The sequence below is a fragment of the Macaca thibetana genome, chromosome 18, assembly GCF_024542745.1.
Source record: "Macaca thibetana thibetana isolate TM-01 chromosome 18, ASM2454274v1, whole genome shotgun sequence".
NCBI classification, from domain to species: domain Eukaryota; kingdom Metazoa; phylum Chordata; class Mammalia; order Primates; family Cercopithecidae; genus Macaca; species Macaca thibetana.
The window spans coordinates 11,653,157-11,676,857 of NC_065595.1; the positions used below are offsets into that span (position 1 = coordinate 11,653,157).

Here is a 23,701-nt window from a genome sequence, read left to right on the forward strand (position 1 = left end):
TGCCTGTGTCCTGGTATGTATATGCAAAAGTTATTTTATGGATATGTGTGTATACATGTGCGTATGCAGGTATATGTGTATATATAACATATATAGATATATATGTATTAATAAAGTATTACTAGGTTTTAGGCTGTATGAATGCTCAATTTCAATATCTAATGTCAAAATGTTTGTCAAAGTGGTTGTAAATTTAATCCACAATTAATTTTCCTATTGATAAACATTCTCTCCAATACTGAAAATATTAACATTTCCTGACATTTTTCCAATAAAATTGGCATATAATGACAATGTTTCACTGTAGTCTCAAATATATCAAATTATTAAGGAGAAGAGATCTTTATTCATGTCCTTGTTGGCCATACCATGTGAGCTTCCTCTTCTGTGAAATGTTTTTACGTCTTTTATCTAGTGTTCTACTTTGGGCTTTGTTTCAGACAGTACCCGTATTAATCCATTGTAGGTAATATGGATGTACCTTCTCCCAGTATAGTAGCCATATTTCCATTTTCACTGAATTATCTTCTGATAAAAAAGAATTTCTTGACTTTATATAATCTGCTAATAAAAATTTATCTGATGCTTTTTTGTGTCTGTTTAAGAAATTTTTCTATACAGAAGAGATATTTACCTATAATTTTAACAAGTTTAACAATTTTGTTTTTGAAAATTTTGTTCTTTATCTACCTTGAATTGTTTTCTACATATTGTGTGAGATAGGGACCAAATATCCTCTTTAGAATTATAACCACTTTTCCTAACTCCACTCTTTAAAGTGCTTTTACCTTTTACCATTGGTATGCCATATGTGATCTGTGTCACATGTAAGCTGTTGTTTTTCTTTTGCAGGTAGAGTGCTGCTCATTTTGACCTATAAACTCATATTTTCCTGGGGTATTGTCTTCTCTTAAAAGGAGTGCTGAAAAAGGCCATATGCTAGATTGTTTCATGCAAGATGTATTAAAATGTATGAAGGGAGAAGAGAGTTCCAGAAGGAATGAACCCAGTGTAAGAATAATAAAAATTGCAAAATAATAAAATTTTATTATTATTCCTATTAACCCCCACAAAACAACTCTTTAGCACTGTAAAAAGACACTTTCTAGATCATAATTGACAGTCCTGGAGTTTTAGAGAAAAGTTGTAGATAAACCTATGTTCGAGGTTTAGTCAGTGTGCACCTGATTTCTTTTATAAAAGAAACTTGGCGGAGCAAGATGACTGAATAGGAACAGCTCCAGTCTTCAGCTCCCAGGCTACAGTAACCAAAACAGCATGGTACTGGTACCAAAACAGAGATATAGACCAATGGAACAGAACAGAGTCCTCAGAAATAATACCACACATCTACAGCCATCTGATCTTTGACAAACCTGACAAAAACAAGAAATGGGGAAAGGATTCCCTATTTAATAAATGGTGCTGGGAAAATTGGCTAGCCATAAGTAGAAAGCTGAAACTGGATCCTTTCCTTGCTCCTTATACGAAAATTAATTCAAGATGGATTAGAGACTTAAATGTTAGACCTAATACCATAAAAACCCTAGAAGAAAACCTAGGTAATACCATTCAGGACATAGGCATGGGCAAGGACTTCATGTCTAAAACACCAAAAGCAATGGCAACAAAAGCCAAAATTGACAAATGGGATCTCATTAAACTAAAGAGCTTCTGCACAGCAAAAGAAACTACCATCAGAGTGAACAGGCAACCTACAGAATGGGAGAAAATTTTTGCAATCTACTCATCAGACAAAGGGCTAATATCCAGAACCTACAAAGAACTCAAATTTACAAGAAAAAAACAAACAACCCCATCAAAAAGTGGGCAAAGGATATGAACAGACATTTCTCAAAAGAGGACATTCATACAGCCAACAGACACATGAAAAAATGCTCATCATCACAGGCCATCAGAGAAATGCAAATCAAAACCACAATGAGATACCATCTCACACCAGTTAGAATGGCAATCATTAAAAAGTCAGGAAACAACAGGTGCTAGAGAGGATGTGGAGAAATAGGAACACTTTTACACTGTTGATGGGACTGTAAACTAGTTCAACCATTATGGAAAACAGTATGGCGATTCCTCAAGGATCTAGAACTAGAAGTACCATATGACCCAGCCATCCCATTACTGGGTATATACCCAAAGGATTATAAATCATGCTGCTATAAAGACACATGCACACGTATGTTTATTGCGGCACTATTCACAATAGCAAAGACTTGGAATCAACCCAAATGTCCATCAGTGACAGACTGGATTAAGAAAATGTGGCACATATACACCATGGAATACTATGCAGCCATCAAAAAGGATGAGTTTGTGTCCTTTGTAGGGACATGGATGCAGCTGGAAACCATCATTCTCAGCAAACTATCACAAGAACAGAAAACCAAACACCGCATGTTCTCACTCATAGGTGGGAACTGAGCAATGAGATCACTTGGACTCGGGAAGGGGAACATCACACACCGGGGCCTATCATCGGGAGGGGGGAAGGGGGAGGGATTGCACTGGGAGTTATACCTGATGTAAATGACGAGTTGATGGGTGCTGACGAGTTGATGGTTGCAGCACACCAACATGGCACAAGTATACATATGTAACAAACCTGCACATTATGCACATGTACCCTAGAACTTAAAGTATAATTTAAAAAAAAAAGAAAGAAAAACTTTTGCTCTTTCCTGGTTTTACTCCTGTGGCTACTTCTCCAGTGATGTGTTCATTGGCCCCAACTTCTGCAGTGAGAGACAGTCAATGATTAAATCAAGCCACAGCTGGTGACAAGGCATGAGCAGAAATAATGATCTTCACTTATCCTCTGCCCAAACCACAGACACCCCGGAGCCCACCACCTCATACTCACAAATGCAGATTGGCCTCCTTACGGCTCCCCTATCCTTCCCCTTGCTTTGTTGTTGTTCTTTCATGGAGGTAATTTCCTAAGTCTATTTTTAAATGAATATTCCAGAGTTTTTCTTGGTGTAGGAGGCCAGTGGCATATGATTATCACTTTAGGAGTAGGATTAATCATCTTTCAAAAACTCATGAATAAAATTGTATATATTAATGCTGTACACCATATTTTGATTATATCTATATATGAAGGAACAGTTAAATCAAATTAACATATAACCTCACATATTTATCTTTTTTGGAGTGGTGAAAACATTTAAAATCTACTCTCTTAGCAATTTTCCTGAATACAATACATTGTTCTTAACTACAGTCACCACATTGCACAACAGATGTCCTGAACTTATTCTTCCTATCTAATTAAAATTTTTTACGCTTTGACCAATATCCTTCCAATCCCCTTGCCCACTTCTGTACCTGGTATCCACCATTCTACCCTCTGCCTCTGAGTCTAATTTTTTTAGATTCTATACATAAGAAAGATCATGCAGTATTTGTCTTTCTGGGCCTAGCTTATTTCACTTAATATAATATCCTCTAGTTTATATATATAGTCACAAATGATAGAATTTCTTTCCTCTCTAAGGCTGAATAATATTCCATTTTGTATACATACAACATATTATGTATCCATTCATCTGTTGATGGAAAGTTAAGTTGAATCTTTATCTTGGCTATTGTGAACAGTGCTGCAACGAAAATGAGGGTGCAGATATCTCTTAGACATGCAGATTTTATTCCGTTTAGATATATCTCTAGAAGTGAAATTAATAGATTGTGTGGTAGTTTGTTTATAATTTTTGAAGAAATCTCCATGTAGTTTTCTATAATAGCTGTACTGATTTGTACACTGAAAACTATTAAGCACTGATGAAAGAACAGCATAGCACTGGCATAAAAACAGACATAAAGACCAAGGGAAGAGAATAGGAAGCCCATAAATAAATCCATGAATGACAGTCAATTGATATTGGACAGAGATACCAAGAACACACAACGGGAAAGAATAATCTCTTCAATAAATGTAGTTTTTGGGGAAATGTCATGTCCCCATGCAGAAGAATGAAATGAGGTCCTTATCTCAAACTGTATGCAAAATGAACTCAAAATGGATTAAAGACTTAAAGGTAAGACTTGAAATTGCACAACTACTAAAGAAAATGGGAGAAAGCTCCTTAATATTGGTCTGGGAAAGATTGTTTGCCTATGACCCCAAAATGACAGACAATGAAAACAAAAATAGACAAATGGGATTGCATTGAATGAAAAATGTTCTCCACAGCAAAGGAAATGATCAGTAAAATGAAGAGACAAACTAATGAATTTGGGAAAATATTTACAAACCATGCATCTGATATGGGGGTTAATTTCCAAAACATGTAAGGAACTCAAACAGCTCAACAAATAACCTGATAAAAAAGAAAAAAAGGGCAAAGAACCTGAAAAGTCATTTCTTAAATAAATACAAATGGGCAATGCATATAGGCAAAGGTGCTGAAAACATCACTAACGATCATGTGGATGCCAATCAAAACCACAATGAAATGGCATTTTATACCTGTAATTATGGCCATTATTAAAAAGACAAGAGACAACAAGTATAGGCGAGGATGTGGAGAGTAAGGAACCCTTTTATACCTGAGATTAATGTTATACCTCATGTTTTATTGTGTACATTTTGTATTTTAGTTTACAAAGACTCATCTTATTTGAATTAAAAATATATTATTCCATTTAAGCTTTTTCTCTAAATTATTGAATAAAATTGACCTTCAAAAGGATGAGATAATTTCATTCTATGATTTAAAATACTGAAACTCATTACAGTAACTGCATCACCATAACTGGACTCAGTAAAGCATTAAGCCCTCAGGAGTCCTTAGTTGAAATCAGCTGATTAATGAACAGTTCTTTCCGTAAAACCACCTAGAATGTCGATGAACCGGACCAAAAAAGTGAAGTTCAGCATAGAAAGGAGAACCTAATTTCTAACCCTATGTGCATTGCTCCTTCTACCAATATAGCCCAGTCAGAAGACAGCAATCCCTCTTCTGGTGTTCTTTGGTGAATTATGTTAAAAATCGTTTATATGGACTGGACACAGGGGCTCATGCCTATAATCTCAGCACTTTGGGAGGCCGAGGTAGGTGGATCACTTGAGGTCAGGAGTTTGAGATCAACCTGACCAACATGGCCAAATCTTGTGTCTACTAAAAGACAATCTGGTGATGTATGCCTGTAATCCCAGCTACTCAGGAGGCTGAGGCACGAGAATCACCTGAACCTGGGAGCAGGAGTTTGCAGTGAGCCAAGATCGTGCCACTGCATTCTAGCCTGGGTGACAGAGCAAGACTCGGTCTCAAAATAAAATAAAAATCCTATACATGAATATAACATAAAAGAAATATTAAAATATACTTAGAAATAAATTCTATTAGTACTTTAGAATATTAGATTGAACAGAGGTCTCATTGTTTATAAAGGACTACATATTACAGAAAGAAAATATGCTGTAAAAAGAATATTTTTATGATTGATAATTCTATGGTGTGCCTGGGAAAGTTTAAGGCGTATACATTAATTCATTTGAGCTTCATTCCATTCTTATATTCATTCCCATTCTCTCTTAATTTTACAAATAAGAAAAATCAGGAAAGAGATTCTACAGCATCACATCGTCAAGATGAGGCAAGAATTAAATGCCTTCAATTGCAGGCGTTTGTCCTTCAGGTACTTCATGGATACTCTCACCTAGAAATTTTCGTAAGACTAATTGTGCTATTCATTTCTCTCAGATTTTAGTTACTCTTTGCCAATATCTTGAATTATTTGCCCTATCCCCTTTTTAATGTGAACCGTTTTTCTCTATAGCATTAAAATGTTGAATACTGACATCTGTCATACATGCATCATATCTGATGCAAAAATGACTACAACATCTATTCTCAAATTTAAGATAAAAAATCTAATGCTACGTAAATAGGGTGACTTTCCCTCAAAACTTCAATAAATTCATCCTATTTATCATTTATAATTAAAATAATCTTCTAAATTTCTGTTGAAAAACAGCATTCCCAGCTTTTTATACAGCATGCTGAATATTTTCTACTGAAGAACTGAAATACTGCACTTCTGAGTCATTGACACATTCATAAAACACACACAATGCCTCAAGCAGAGCAAAAGTTTCCCACATCCATATTTGGTGTTCAAGTTCTGTGAACAAGTTCCCAAGGTAATGAAAGGCTGTAGAATTTGGCTTAGAAATACTTTAGAAACACATGTTCATATTCTGACAACTATTTATATACCTAGTGAATAATTGAAGAGAAAAAGCTAATAGAAGGCCCAGGAGAACATGGTTATTACAATGCAAGGATTGTTCTTGTTGAAAGCTTTGTTCCTTTAAAATTCTGGTGGCTTTCTCATCTATAGCTATCAGTCAGCCTAAGACACAAGAAAAAACCCACAACTCACCACTGTTCCCTTCTCATGTGTCCTTTGTAGAGTTCGTCAGTCATGTACTAAAGTTGATTATCAAGAGACACAGGCAAATTTTCTATTCTGGCACCACTACAAATTATATTATTAGTTTGGTGCAACAGCAATTGTGGTTTTTGCCGTTACTTTTAATGTGGTAAAAACTGCAATTACTTTTGTACCAACCTAATCAATCCAAACAGCCATACCATACTCAAGAATTTTCACTAAACTCTAGGCTACTATTTCATCCACATCTTTTCTGCTGATTTCTCCAATAAATGCTTCTGAACAAGTCAAGAAAATCTTATCGTGTAGCCCAGATCTTGTGTTTCTTCAATGTTTTCAACTCTAACTTCTCATTTGCTTAAGTTAATCAGTTCAGTTTAGTTCAACTCGCCAGACATTACTGAGTGGCTGATATACATCAGACGCTCTGCTAGGTTTCAATGAAAGAGCTACACAAAAGCAAATCCCTGTATCTGAATATTCAGACATAGACAAGTGAATACATGCTTTAACTCATCTCTTCTCACTTAATTCATTGCCCCTTTTTTTCTACCACAACCTTGCTCACTTGGAGATGTATAAATGAAAGGCTTCTACACCAAATATGCAGGTCTTATGTTCCTTTATGTCCTTGAGATGTAGGGGGTTAAGTATCTTCTACATAAGATTTGATTGCAGAAGTGCATGGGGCTGTGTTTATTCATAAAGAGAAGTAGAGAGGGAGATACAAAAACCAAAGATGAACTAAACATTCATCACTGATTTCACTGGCAAGTGAAGAAAAAGTCAAGTGACTTCTGAATTGTACTAGCTACCAGTTCTGTTGGGACTCAGTCCCTGCTCTCATACCTACAAGACAATCGATAAACACGGTATTGGTGAAATAATCACGGACTGTTTGAAAAATGGCACCACCATCGCTTCTCGGCCTTTTGGCTAAGATCAAGTGAAAAACAACACCATTGAGATCAGTGCATATCACAGAAGCCACATGCTAGAGACCAAGCCTTGACTCTTGGTCTTCCTCCTGCTGAGCTGCCTCAGTATTCCTGCATGGGATTCTTCCATCTGGAATTAGGCTGGGAGCCACATAGTCACACTGGAGTTGTGTGGCTCCACCACCCCTCACTGCTCACAAGCTACTGGTCTCTGCAGGGAACACGGGTTGGCCTCAACCCTGCCTCCTAGAAAGTTACTTTCTGGACAGCATGACCCAGAGGCTACATGTAAGATCACATGTTTTAGAAGCCCCAAGTACACTATCACTTATCTCAAATACACTATCACTAAACCATCAATGAAAAAAATATATCCTGATGAATGAGAAAACATTAAACACAGACTACTCATTATATTACTTTATGATTCACATTTACCTGTTGGCTGTTATTTCATTTTTAGGTTCTGATATGTTAGAGCTACATATTCAAGTATTAATGAAATTATATGATGTTAGGAATTTGCTTTAAAATATTCTGGTCAAAAGTAAAAGCAGGTGCTTTAGATGAAACTAGAATGGCAGAATTAACAATCATTGTAAAAGCTGTCAGGCTGGGGTGATGGATACATAGGGGTTCAAAATCTTATTCTCCCTATTTTTGTGATATTTGAGTTTTAAAAACTAAAAAAATGTCCTGATCACACCAAAAACTGCATTATATTGGGACAAAGTCTGTACTCAAGGTATGCACCAAATCTATTGGATGAGCAAGGAAAGAGTGAAGAATTCTTTTACAGAAAGCCTCGGCCAGGCACGGTGGCTCACGCCTGTAATCCCAACACTTTGGGAGGCTGAGGCAGGTAGATCACAGGGTCAGGAGATAGAGACCATCCTGGCTAACACGGTGAAACCCGTCTCTACTAAAAATACCAAAAAAAAAAACTAGCCGGGCCTGGTGGCGGGGGCCTGTGGTCCCAGCTACTCTGGAGGCTGAGGCAGGAGAATGGTGGGAACCCGGGAGGCGGAGCTCGCAGTGAGCCGAGATCACACCACTGCACTCCAGCCTGGGCGACAGAGCGAGACTCCGTCTCAAAAAAAAAAAAAGCCTCAAAAAAGAGTTAATGTTTTGCACTTTTTTCTTCTGAATGTCTTCTGTACTTGCTTTGACACTAATTCTGGGGATTTTTATTACTATTTTAAAACAATGGAATTTAATTTGCTAGTACTTTACGGCCACATTGATATATGAAATTGATTTATACATGTGATTGTATTCCGTTACTGTGTGTGTCTGGGCTCTTTGTACCAAATGTATTCAGTTTTGAAACTCTAGTCTTGTAGAAAAAAAATCCTTCACATCTATATTTGGTCTCTAGAACAATTTAAAGAACATACAAATAGCATATTTGATCTTTGAGATTTAGTAGAACTCACCTGCAAGATTATCTAAGTATTCTGCTTTTTCTCTTTTGGTAACAGATTCTGATTGTTTTATCTTACCTTTATGAATTTATTCCCTGTCTTGCTAGGGATACTGTTAACATACAGAAAGCAAATACATTTTTTGTGTGGCATCCATCTGAAATGTCATATAAATATATTCATCCAGTAGGTACTAAATAAACAATGCAGCAGTGCCAGTTTTCATTACTCACAGAAACAACTTCGATATATGTCCATGTATATGTTGCATATCTTTGTAACGTGAACTCATGATAGATATTCTTTAAAAGATAGAATGTAGATTAAAAATCTCACACAACCTAACCTCCTGGAAATAAATTTTAATCATTTTATATATGCCCTTTCAATTACATTTATTTTAACAAACTTAAAGGTCATGCTGAAATCTGTTAAAAAGCATATAGAGAGTGTATTGGGCAGAATGGTAACACTGAAAGATAAGAGGTCCTAACCCCTGAAGACTATAGATGTTACCATATAAAGTTTTTGCAGATGTGATTAAACATTTTGAGATAAAATTATCCTGGATTATGCAGGCTGTCTCAAAATGCTGTGAAACGTATCCTTACAAGACTGAAGCAGAGGGAGATTAGTCACACACACACACACACACACACACATACACCCCACGGCAAAGTACAGCCAGAGGCAGAGATTGGAGTAATGCGGTCACAAGTCAAGGAAGCCAAGAAATGCCGATAGCCACCAGAAGCTAGAAGAGACCAGGAACACGATTTTTTTCCTGAACTTGTCCCTACGGCCTTCAGAATGAGGCCCACAACTTGATTTCAGACTTCTGGTCTCCAGAACTGTGAGAAACTACATCTCAGTGATTTCAAATCACCAAGGTTGTGTTAATTTGTTACAGTAGCCACAAGGAAAACATACAGAGAGCAATATCTTATAACCTTAAGCTTCAAGTATATGAATAGATGTGTAATAGTCCTTCATCTGTTTTACTATATTTTATTTAATCAACAAATATTTTATTAGGCACTTAAGCTACTTAAAGTTTTTATTTAAAAAAAATTCTTAGATGAACAAACTTCACCTGTTCTGTATCTCATTAACACCAGCTGCACATTAGATTAAGCAGGAGACTTTAAAACAGCATTGCTGGCGGGGCATGGTGGCTCACGCCTGTAATCCCAGAACTTTGGGAGGCCAAGGTGGGCAGATCACTTGAAGTCTGGAGTCTGAGACCAGACTGGCCAACATGATGAAACCCCATCTCTACTAAAAATACAAAAAGTAGATGGGTGTCATGGCACATGCCTGTAATCCCAGCTACTCGGGAGGCTGAAGCAGGAGAATCACTTGAACCTGGGAGGCGGAGGTTGCAATGAGCCAAGATTACGCCACTGCGCTCCACCCTGGGCAACAGAGTGAGACTCCGTCTCCAAACAAAACAAAACAAAAAAACAGTAGGGGTTGGCCCACACCTGCACATATTTTGACCTAAGTTCTCTGGCCTGGATCTAAAACATCAGTAATGTTAAAACTCCACAGGTGATTCTACTGAGCAGTAAGTGAGGACATCTGATCTACCTAACGATGTGTCTTGTGCTAAGGATTGTATAGAACAAAACAGGTGTTGATTGAATACTCATGACTAGCAAACCCATTCAAATTACATAAAATTTATAAATATTGTAGAACTGGATAGAAATATTAAAAATACGTGTAAGATTAACTATATAATGTGATAAACTAAAATATTTTCAAAAATTGTATGACTATGAAACAGATTCTCATGAGAAAATGTGAGATTTGACTATTAAATTAACATGTTGGCAAATATATCCAAAAAATTACCTTTATATGCCTCATCCACCTCAAGAGTTCCTTAACTTACAGAAAGTATTGCCAAATGTTCAATTCCATATAGCTTGAAAAATCATTATACTTAACTTAGTGCTTTAAATTTTTGTACATCCCAATATTTTATACATGTGTAAACATAGTAATAAGAATAGAGTCAAAAGTGTACTTATTTAGCTATAAAAGATGTAACTACATGGAAGTAATGTTCGTCAACTTTATAATTTCTTTTTGACAGTATCACATGCACAATTAAAATATGACACTTGGAGCCTTCTATTTCTCTCCAATTCTGGATTTACTGAGAGCAGTGATAGCATGTTCTTTCCTATGCTGGATTGTGCTCATCTGGAACACAAAGCCTAAATGTAATATGGTCAAATGTTTTACACCTCATCAAGTCAAGCATGATGCCAAGTCACTGAAAGTAACTCTTCCAATGGCAGCATCTGCCATCTTGGAACACTAGATTGACTTCCCCACGTGCATTATGTTTGTTTTTTATTCCTTCTCTTTCCGAAAGAAACAAGCATTTCCCAGTTACTTAGAACATTCCCATAAGTCTTTTAGGACCAAAAGTTTCCCATGATGATACAAGACAAGGGCTTTATAATGAACAAAATTTGAATTTCTATGTGATTCTCTCTCAAATGTTAATGTTTTAAAGAGTTTGCATTTGTTCTACAAACATGAAGTTAAAATAAATGAGTGGCTAAAACCCTTATGTTTTTGTTGGAAAAAAACAGTGATAGAAATAATTATATTTTTGTGGTGAGAATGCTTAAAATCTACTCTTAGTAATTTTCAAGTATACATTTTTATTGATACAGTCACCATGTTTTAAATTAGTTCCTTAAAGGTCTTCTTCCTAACTGAAATTTTGTATCTTTTGATCATCATCAGCCCAGTCGCCACCCTGTCTCCCAATGCCACCCTGACCTCTGGTAACCACTATTCTAAGTCTTTGTTTATATGGATTTGTCCTTGTTAGATTCCACAAGTAATAGGCTTTAAAATAGCCCAGAGTGGATTTTAGGTGTTCTCATTACACACACACACACACGATAAGAATGTGTGGTAATGCATAATTAACTTTATTTAGCCATTACACTATATATACATATATCAAAACGGAATTTTGTACTCCATAAATATACACAATTTTAATTGTCATAGAAATAAATTAGAAAAATTCCTATGACATAGCATATTAAGAGCAAATGTGAGACAAGTTGTCAGAGCCGTTATAAATTTCAGAAAATTGTATTCATATACTTTTTTTTACTTTGTGGAAAGACTGCATGAAATATTAATTGCTATTTCATTAAAATAATGTAAAATAGATTGAGTTCTTGGAAGGTTGTTAGAGATATTTTCCTGTTTATATAAATCTTTGTCTATATGTATCCAACTCTGAGAATACAATTATTAAACAGTAAAACCTTGCACTGTTACAGAAAGTGGATTTTATGAGTGATATATAATAGATTTATATTTTTAGGTATAATTCTTAGGTGCAAATCCAATATATATATTTTTTATTATAGAAAATTTTAATTACCAACAATTTAAAAACTTTCATAATTCTTTTTTCCAAAAGAAATATCATGTATAGGTCACATCCAGACTGAGAGTTGTGAACTGAATCCACTGAATCCTACTCTAGGGGCAAGGCTTTTTCTCCATGTTCTGCACGTGCCTCACTTGTTCAGAGCACCCATTCCTTGTCCTCGAAATTTATCCATATGCTGGACTTCTGGCTGGATGACTGCCTACAGCAGGCTGGGCTCCATAAATGTCTTTGCAGAATTTCAGGACACACACAAACATCACTTCACACTAAATGAATGATGGCTAAAGGAAATCACTATGAGTTAGTGATCCTCATCTAGGAGCAAACAATATGAACAATTCATTACTCACTCAATTCCACATACATGGCATGAGGCAAAATGACGGTTCCTCTGGCAGAGGCCCAGGCTTTTTAACCTTCATCTTCCCCTTCTAGCCTGCACATGGCTTTGTCTTATCTGGTTTCTGGGTGTAGATGTGCAACCCTGTCCTCTGTCGTCTGCCTTCTGTTTTAAACTTAGATCTGTAAACTGTGATCTTGATAGTTCAGTTTCCAGTGAATGATTTCTAATTGAGGAATTCCAACCACAAGAATATAGGAACACATGGAAGAACTTCAGGAGTGTTGGAAACAGAAGCCAACCCTTTCATATCAAAAAACTTGAGTTTCCCAAAAGTGTGAGACTTCCTTGTAACTTGTGTGAAAAATACTTTATGCATGTATGTGAATTACTTTAAGTAGGAGAGAAAGAATTGGAGGCATAAAATAAAGATTACAGGATGTTCTTTTCATACCCGGCTAAAGAATTTCCCAATTCCTAGTAAAAATTAACATCAGGTTGGATTATCTGTGGAGTATAAAGTAAGAATACACTTTCACGTGGAGGGATTATAAATGAACGAATGTCATTTGTAGCAACGGAAGAAAAAAGGAAGGTACATTGTTGACTGAGGAACTCTAGGATAATCACTAGAATCCAGGAAAAACATGATGGCTAAATGTGACCAACCCTGGAGATCAGTGGAAGAGTGAGAGCTGTCACAGTCACAATTTCTTTTATAGCAGCTTCCCATATAGAGTTATTTAAGATACTCTCACAAAGCATATAGAGAGATGCTCCTCAACTTCTGATGCGTTACCTCCGGATAAACCCATTATTCAGTTGAAAATATCTTAAGTCAAAAGTGTATTTTTTCAGTTATTATATTTTCCACATACGATGGGCTTATCAGGATGTAACCCCATGTAAGTTGGGGAGCACACTGAATGCCTATCACTTTCATACCATCATAAAGTAGATAAATCATAAATTAGGGATGTAAATCATATTATGTATATGCATTTTATGAAACATTTGTATATGCACAAATACATATTTTAAAAGCTTCCGCAATTATATTTCTCTATCTTGCTATGTTTCCATGCAAAAACTCTAAATATAACGAAGTAACACATTGAATTCAGCAACATATTGGTGGTTCCTGGACTGACACTTGCTCCTGCAAATGCACAGTGCAAATGCACCTCTTGCAAGAAGAGCTGCAGCTCCTGCTGCCCTATGGGCTGTGCCAAGTGTGCCCAGGGCTGTGTGTGCAAAGGGGCACCAAACAAATGCAGCTGCTGCACCTGACCTGAAAGCAGTCCTGCTCCCAGATGTATACAGAGCGACCTGTAAAATCCAGAAATTGTTCTGATACAACCCTGGCCCATTTGCTACATATCTTTTTCTATGAAATATGTAAATGAAAATCGAACCCTCTGCCAGGTGCAGTGGCTCATGCCTGCAGTCCCAGCACTTTGGGAGGCTGAGGTGGAAGGATCATGAGGTCAGGAGATCAAGACCATCCTGGATAACATGGCGAAACTGTGTCTCTACTAAAAATACAAAAATTAGCTGGGCATGGTGGGGCACACCTGTAGTCCCAGCTACTTAGGAGGCTGAGGCAGGAGAAAGGAGGTGGAGGTTTCAGTGAGCTGAGATTGCACCACTGCACTCCAGCCTGGGCGAGAGCAAGACTCCACCTCAAAAAAATAAAAGAAAATAGGACACTTGGCTTGAAAAAAAAAAATACATCAGTATTGACAGGTTAGACAAAAACACAAAGATGTTTTAAAGGATGAAAAAATATACTACTGTAATTTACTACATTAGCCAATTTTTAGGAGAATGCGTATGATGTTGTCTCTAAATGACGAGAACATCTGGCAAAATTTAACAAACATTTCTAACTAAAAAAAAATTGCACAGTTTGCTTTCCGTATCTGCCAGTTCTTCAGGTGCAAATTCAACGAATCACAGATTAAAAATATGTAGAAGCTGAGCCTGATGGTGCACCTATAGTACAAGCTACTTGGCAGGATGAGGTAGGAGGATCACTTCAGCTCAGGAGTTTACTTGAGCTAAGCAGTACAAGACCCAGCCTGGGCAATATAGGGAGCCTCCATCTCTTTAAGAGAAATTCAAAATTTTTTAAAAATGCAGTACAAACACCTACACAACATTTGTATTGCATCAGGTATTATAATAGCTTAGAAATGATTCAAAGTATACAGGAAGATGTGCATGGGTTATATACAAATACTATGCTATTTTATATAATGGGCTTGAGCATCCACAAATTTTGAAGTGTGTGGGAGTCCCCAAACAAATTTCCCATGGATGCCAAAGGGACTGTATTTCCTTACTTCGATATAGGTTATATAGCAAAACTCAGTCACAAATAATATAACTACTGGAGGATATTAGAAGCAGTTTCATTAAAGGTAAGAAAATATTAAAAATGAGTAAATTTTCCTAGAATTCATGCAAATTCAATAACAGTATAAAAAGAAATAAAATGTAAATAATTAGAAAAAATAACCCAAACAGGCATTACTAGTAAATAATCTAATTGTTTACTTAAAAATCCAAGATAATCAACTGAGGCTATCATAAAAATCAGCACATTCAGTAAGGTGAGTACATAACAGACAAAATTATCCTATAAAATATTTAAGTGAAACATGGTGAAATTGAAATCTCAATTGATATTAAATAAATTCAATTGTACTTAGGATTGAATAAAACCAGTAATAAAAACAGCAAAATAAAATTGTCTAAGGCCTTAATAAGATAACTATAAATCATCATTGAAAGACATTAAAGTATTGAACATAAGAAAAGACATACAGGACAGGTACGGTAGCTCACACTTGCTATCCCGGCACTTTGGGAGGCTGAGGCAGGCGATCACCTGAGGTCAGGAGTTCGAGACTAGCTTCACCAACATGGAGAAATCCCAACTCTACTAGAAATACAAAATTAGCCAGGCATGGTAGCGCACGCCTGTAATCCCAGCTACTTGGGAGGCTGAGGCAGGAGAATCACTTGAACCCAGGAGGTGGAGGTTGTGGTGAGCTGAGATCACTCCATTGCACTCCAGCCTGGGCAACAAGAGCAAAACTCCATCTCCAAATAAATAAATAAATAAATAATTAAAAAAAGAAAGAAAGAAAAGATATACTATATGTATGTGTGGATGAAAAGACTCAACCTGATGAATCTCTCAATCTTCTCTCAATTAAGTTATTCATTCAGTGAAAATTTCAATAGAATTTTTAAGCTGACAAGATGATCTCAAATTTCACTTGGAAAAATAAAAACTATAAGTGTCCTAACATTTGTTGAAATACACTAATTAAAGTTGAAGTGTAATATTGACATAAAAATACACAAAATATCAATGTAACAGAATTGAGAATACAGAAACAAACCAAAGAAGATATAAAATGTTTTTGTAGATAAAGGTATTATTCTAAGTCAGAATACTTCAATAATGGTATTGGAACAGTTGGGGAGGGAGGAGATATATATGTATATATACATATATAAAAATCACATATATAAATGTGTATATATGTATATATGTATAATCACAGGTGCAAATTAGATCTAATTCACACCATATCCAAACATAAATTCTAGTCAGAATAGAGAGTTAAAGATTTTTATGCTCTAAAAGAACAAGAAAACAGACCAATACTGGTATAATCTTACATAGCAGATTGAAAGGAAAAGACATTAACAAAATATTGACAAATTTAAATATATAATATGAAACTCTCATACTACAAAAAACAGTTAAAAAAGAAAAGTACGAAGAACTGTGTGCAACATTTAACAAAACACTGTTATCTATAGTACATGAATAACCTTTAAAAAATGCAGGAATGTAACAGCCATTAAGGTAGAAGATTCATAATAAGAAAGACTCAAAAAAGAAAAATTGTCTTAGTTGACAATTTTGTCAATTTTAATTTGAATTTGAAAAAGTCTGACAATCAAAAAAATTCATATATTTTGATACACTACATTTACTTTTGGGAATCATTTCTACAAAAATACTCTATACTGTGTACAGTATCAAAAATTTTTAAAGTCATGTCTATAATTAGGAAAATCTTTACATAATTTGTAAGCTCTACTATGAAATATATAAAGGGAGAATTGAAATTCATCGTCTACAGCAACAGAGGGAACTGGAAGTCATTATGTTAAGTGGGATAATTCAGACACAGAAAGACAAACATCGTATGTTCTCACGCATGTGTGGGTGCTAAAAAAGTTGAGTTCAGCGGGGTATGGTGCCTCACACCTGTAATGCCAGCACTTTGGGAGGCTGAGGTGGGTGAATCACCTGAGGTCAGGAGTTCAAGACCAGCCTGGCCAGGATGACAAATCCCTGTCTCTACTAAAAATACAAAAATTAGCTCGGTGCGGTAACAGTCACCTCTAATCCCAGCTACTCAGGAGGCTGAGGCAGGTGAATTCCTTGAACCTGGGAGGCAGAGGTTGCAGTGAGCTGAGATTGCACCATTGCACTCCAGCCTGGGAGACAAAGCAAGACTATCTCAAAAAAAAAAAAAGGTTGATTTCATGGAGGTAGAGAGTAGAATGATGGACACCATAGACATCATAGGCTGGGAATGATGAGAGATTAGTGGGGGGAAAGAAAATGAGTTGGTGAATGGATACAAACATGCAGTTTGATAGAAGGAATAGGTTCTAGTGTTAAATAAAATAATAGGGTGACTACAGTTAATAACATATTGTATACTTTAAAATAGCTAGAAGACAGGACTTGAAATATTCCCAACACATAGGAAGGATAAGTATTCCAGGTGATACTCTAAATACCCTGACTTGGTTATTATACACTCTATATGTAACAAAATCACATGTACCCCATAAATATATGCAAATATTATGTATCAATAAAAATGAAGAATAAAACTCATTTATATAATGATCTGTAAGATATGATGAAAAAAGTATATGTCTTATCTAGAAAAAATATGATTAGTTCAAAAACATGTTAAAATATAACACATTCACTCCATCATCGCCTAATGGATACTATCTGCCCTGCTGTGATCGCTCTCAAACCTATAATATGTAGGAAAAAAATGTCATTAGAGAGGACATGAATGTGGAATTAGGGAGACATATTTTTGTACAGATATTAAATCTACTGTTACTTACTTTGTATTAGGAACTAAGGCAAGAGAGAGTAAACAAAAATGAGTAATTAGTCATTAGTTCACTCACTAGTCCCTGTGTAGTAAAAACTTAAATTTTAAGAAAACAAAAACAGTTCACAGGTAAGTATGATATAAAGCTGCATGACATGATCTTGAGAGAGAAACCACATACAGGTGGGCTTCTTGAGGGAGATGGCATTTTAGCCAGGGCTTCAGCGATGGCTAAAAATCTGAAAGGCTAGGACAGAGCACGTACAGATTTCAGATGAAGGGAACGGGATGTGCCGAGCTGCAATGTGTCTGGTGTGTGGTTAGAACAGGGTGTTGCCTAGTCCTGCCAGACCACTGAGTATGCGAAGCAGTGGAAGGCAAAGGTACCAAAGGGAGGTTTATGTCCTCTGATATGGAGGGTCACCAGCATTGCAAACATTCACAGCTTAACACAGCAGGTGCATCTAGGAAGATGGCTGTTGTCTCAGCTTAGGATGGATTTAGCAACAGGCAGAGCTTCACCAAGTGGGAGGGAGGGACAGCACCACCAAGTAAGCAGACTCAGCATCCTTTGCCCTCCTCCCCTCCCACAGACACTATTTTTTCTAAATATTTTTCCCACTGATTTTACTTCTAAGCACTTTAAAAAAAAAAAAACTTAAGCTATGTTTTTCCATATTTCCCAAAAAAACACTTTGCCTATCTCTAACCAGAGTCTTTAACTACCACACAATACCTAGAATAGAATAACTATGGTTTATATGTGTTTTTCAAATAAATAAAAGCCTTAAAGATCATTCAATGCAATCCACTTCTCTTACAGATGAGGCAACTGAGGCATATTTCTTGAAAAAATGATTAGCAATGAGGGTTAACCATCGTGATTTGCCTGAGATAGCAAACAGGTGTCTAGCATTATGTGAGACAAAGTAGCGCTTTTGTTTCATAGGAATTGACTCTGAACTACAGGCAAATGGTAGCTAAGGGTGTGGATTATTTGGGGTTACTGCAATAAAATATAACATTTTGACAAGAGACTTGTTAAACTGTACTGAAACTGAACATCTTGCACCAACTGGGCTTAGTAATGCACAAAATACATTGCTTTTTTGGAAGCTGGCTATTTGTAATTCTTCCTTTACATTTAACCAAGCAGATAGTTAATTCTGTAGAAGGAAGAAAAAAGATGCATGGATTATTAATGGATAAAAAGATTAACTCTGATGGCGAGTTCAGTTTCCATCTGGGAGGGCAAGAAAAGGTAAGTTAAAAATATTTCTTTCATTGAAAATCAAAGTATTTTATTCAAGAAGAATGGCTTTGTATTAGACTGGCAAAGAATAAAGGATGAGAGGCAATGTATGGTAGCAGGTTTGAATTACAATAAAAATTTCTCAGCTAGATTCACTAGGGAAGTTTTACTTCTTTCAAGAATTTTTAAAATCTTGAACTTGAAAGAATATCAGCTTTTCTTTTTTAAACTATTCATCTTTATTCCCATACCATGCCAAGAAAATCCAATAATTAAGCCCATAGAGGTAATACAATACAAAATCAGAGATTATGCAGACAATGAGTTTGACAACTGAACATTCCATCAGACACATAGTTTGCCTTATCTATTCCCATTCCAAAGCCCAAGGGTTACATGGTCTTGTACAGACACAGGAAGTCAGGACTGTACCCCATCCACTTCACTATGCATAATTGAAATCACACTGCAATATATAAAGAAACTGACAGCTCTGGCTGTCTTCTCTACAGATCAGTACACATTTTGAGAATTCTAGTGTTCTTTTGCAGACAATTTCCCCAAAATATAAAATAACTTTGGAATTATAATCCTTAAAATACGAAACTATAAATTGTCATTAAACTAATGGCAAAGATAGACTCATAAAAATTATTCAATGTGCTTTATCATAAATATCTTTTATTAGCAATTACCCCACCTGATTTCAAATAGAATTCAAGGTATTTTATTTATAACAACCACACACACATACTGTTGGAAAAGTGCTCCGGCAAATGGAAACATTAACAGAATACAGTAAGATATAATTAAACTACATACATTAACATCGGCAGCTCAAGTAAATGAAAACTGAAAGCACCTAACACTGGTATCAGTAGCTTTGTTTTCCAAGGACTTAGAGTTGCTCTCTATCTAAATAGAAGTTAAATTCTAAATAAGCTAAAAGGACAAACATCTCCTGGGAAGTTGTATAGCATGAAAATGACAGATCCAGAAAAGCTTGTCTATACTTTAGAAAGTATCTGTGTATATCAATTCTATTTTATCTAATGCTATAATTTTTCAGGAAGTTTATATAGATAAACATTCATTTTCTAAGTATTTAACAAGTAAGTACTATGTGTTAGCCAAGACTTAATACATGAAGGGGAAAGGGGTTCAGACACAGAAATAAATCTCAGTTGTAAACACAAGTCCAGGTATCAATGCATTCAACTTCCTTCTCATGCACTATTATTCTTCCATCTTTGATACCCAAGAAACCCAGTAGAATACAGAAGGAAGTCAATTTTTTTTTGCAAACATGCTTTCTAAAAAGGCAAAAGATGAAGTAATTTAAAAATAACATATTGCAAAATTATTGTAAATGATGACTCTACCTGATTGTTTCCATCTTCAGCTTGTTCCTTAGCTGATCCGTGAGTTATCTCAAATAATATTACACATTCTTTGCAGAATTTGTGGGAATCAAACTTACCCAGAAGGAGGTGGCATCCCAGTTGATGGAGTGGATGCTCCACGTGTGCTGGGGTCCGGGACAAGGAAGCTTCGCAGTCTGAAGTAAAAAGAAAACAGGGAACGTCAAGTCTGCCTTCCTCCTACATTAACCATTAACTACTAAGTATCTAACAACCAAAAACCAGCTTGCAAAATTCCTGATAGTTTAAGACCCGGGACGGGTAATTTGTAAAGGAAAAAGGTTAATTGACTCACAGTTCCACATGGTTGGGGAGGCCTCACCATCAAGGCAGAAAGTACAGGGGAAGCAAGTTACATCTTACACGGGAGCAGGCAAGAGAGGGTTTGTACAGGGGAACTCCCATTTAAAAAACCTTCAGATCTCGTGAGACTTACTCACTACCAGGAGAACAGTAGACAGGAAGCTGCCCTCATTATTCAATGATCTCCACCTGGCCTCACCCTTGACAGGTGGAGATCATTGCAACTCAAGGTGAGATTTGGGTGAGGGAACAGCCTAACCAATCAACCACTGGGCTGTTCTCCAAGGTTGATTTTGAATCAAGCAATGCTTCCCCAAACTCTACTCTCTGGTGCTGACTCCTTATATCTTTTGTGCCTTTATATGGGTGACACCAGAGGCTGACATTGGAAAGGAAATCTAGTACATTATTTAGAGGTGAAATGCTAACTAGGCATACCTGGAGTTTCTCAGTCAGAAAGATCTTTGCTAACACACTCCTAAGATGTGATGCCTGAGACGCTAGCCTCCACTGTCACGATACTCATCACAGAAAATTTCAACTCCATTCTAGGTAGAATAGAGTCTTGGGACAACATAGCCAGAAATTCCCAAGTATCCATAAATATAAAACAAGAAAGAATATCATACTAACAGGACGTGGGCTTTCTGTGTTCTACAAAACAAAATAAAATGGGTCTAATCCTTTAATTCAAACATGGACATGTAATTCTGTTCTTTTTAAATATGTTTATATTTTTGGATCGATTTTTGGCAGAAACATAATTTTGTCAGTCTATGTATGAGCCATTAAAACTAAAGGGGTAGAAAACAGTGATATTTATTACCTTGACTTCTGTTGACAGAATAAAGAGTATGTTTGAGCACATTTTAAAAATAATTTTATTGCTTTTGATAATTTCTCTGTATAACCCATTTGGCTTCTATTTTATCCTTGAGAGGTCTTCTGGTACAAATTTATGAGGTACGTGTGCAATTTTGTTACATGCATGGATTGGATAATGGTCAAGTCTGAGCTTTGATCATATCCATCATCCTCATAACGTACATTGTACCTGTTAACTAATTTTCATCATCCGTCTCTCACTGCAACCACAATTCAGCAATTTTTTTTTTTTTTTTTTTTTTAGATGGAGTCACCCAAGCTGGAGTGCTAGTGGCACAATCTTGGCTCATTGCAACCTCATCTCCCAGGTTCAAGTGATTATCCTGCCTCAGCCTCCTGAGTAGGTAGGATTACAGGCGTGCGCCACCACGCCCAGCTAATTTTTGTATTATTAGTAGAGATGGGGTTTCACGTGTTGGCCAGGCTGGTCTCGAACTCTTGACCTCGTGATCTTTCCACCTCAGCCTCCCAAAGTGCTGGGATTACAGGCGCGAGCCACTGCACGCAGTTGGCTTAGCACTTTTAAGAAAAAATTTTCCTTTAGATTTTTAAAAATTCTAATATACAACAAACACTCATGCTATCTCTGTAAGTCCCAGTAATAGCAGTAAGGCACACCACATAAGCTACTGTGAATCAAAGATTCATATCATAATTTTGGGATTTTCTATCTTTATCCTTTTGTGGTAATCAAGTTTTCTGGGCGTAAAATTTAGTTCTTATTTTCAAGTGGTTTTCTGTTAATTTGGAGGATCACTAAACTTCAGATTACTTTTATTTTTTCCTGTTATTTTAAACTTACACAGAGAACACTTTTACTGGGGTTCTGGAACTTGTTTGTACTGGCTGGTAAGAGATGATTATTAAATTATCAGGAATTTTGCGAGCTGGTTGTTAGATACTTAGTAGCTGAAATTGGCCTTGAGGGGAGTACTGATATCACAGAAATCAGCAAATCTATAAATTAGGGCCCTCCCCACCCCCCATGGTGCTTAAACATGTACTAGCATGTCACTGACCAATTCATTCCTTATGTGAGATGTTTCATCCAGGCACATCCCTGGAGTAGGAGTTCAGCACAGACTATCAGAATGGCCTGCACTCAGGCGCTACTGCTGTAGTACAGGCCACTTTCCTTCCCACAGATACACTGACTCCTCAACAAACTTCTGTATTAGTTTGTTCTCACACTGCTAAGTCCCAGTAATAGCAGTGTACAATAGCAATAGTACATGTTTAAGCACCACCAGGTGAGGGGAGGCTCCAATTCGTAGATTTCCTAATTTGCTAATTTCTGTGATATCAATACTCCCCTCAGGACCAATTCCAACTACTCAGTATCTAACAACCAGCTTGCAAAATTCCTGATAATTTATGACCTAGGACTGGGTAATTTGTAATGGAAAGAGATTTAATTGACTCACAATTCCACATGGATGATGAGGCCTCTCAATCACAGAAGAAAGTGCAGGCGAAGTAAGTCACATCTTACACGGGAGCAGGCAAGAGAGGGTTTGTACAGGGGAACTCCCATTTATAAAGCCATCAGATCTCGTGAGACTTACTCACTACCAGGAGAACAGTAGACAGGAAGCTGCCCTCATTATTCAATGATCTCCACCTGGCCTCACCCTTGACAGGTGGAGATCATTGCAACTCAAGGTGAGATTTGGGTGAGGGAACAGCCTAACCAATCAACCACTGGGCTGTTCTCCAAAGTTGATTTTGAATCAAGCAATGCTTCCCCAAACTCTACTCTCTGGTGTTGACTCCTTATATCTTTTGTGCCTTTATATGGGTGACACCGGAGGCTGACATTGGAAAGGAAATCTAGTACATTATTTAGAGGTGAAATGCTAACTAGGCATACCTGGAGTTCCTCAGTCAGAAAGATCTTTGCTAACACACTCCTAAGATGTGATGCCTCAGACATTAGCTTCCACTGTCATGATACTCATCACAGAAAATTTCAATTGCATTCTAGGTAGAATAGAGTCTTGGGACAACATAGCCAGGAATTCCCAAGTATCCATAAATATAAACAAGAAAGAATATCATACTAACAGGACTTGGGTTTTCTGTATTCTACAAAATAAAATAAAATGGGTCTA

The 23,701-nt window shown here is 36.5% G+C and overlaps 1 long non-coding RNA gene across 1 annotated transcript in view; it reads right to left on the reverse strand.

Annotated features, from left to right (window-relative positions):
- LOC126941029 (uncharacterized) overlaps positions 1-23,076 on the reverse strand; it is a 310,867-nt gene extending 287,791 nt beyond the window's left edge. The window contains exons 1-2 of the long non-coding RNA XR_007721057.1: positions 23,015-23,076; positions 20,462-20,539 (exon numbers count right to left, since the gene is read on the reverse strand). This is a non-coding gene — a long non-coding RNA (uncharacterized LOC126941029). The remainder of the gene's footprint in view (positions 1-20,461; positions 20,540-23,014) is intronic.
- Positions 23,077-23,701: the final 625 nt, after the last annotated feature.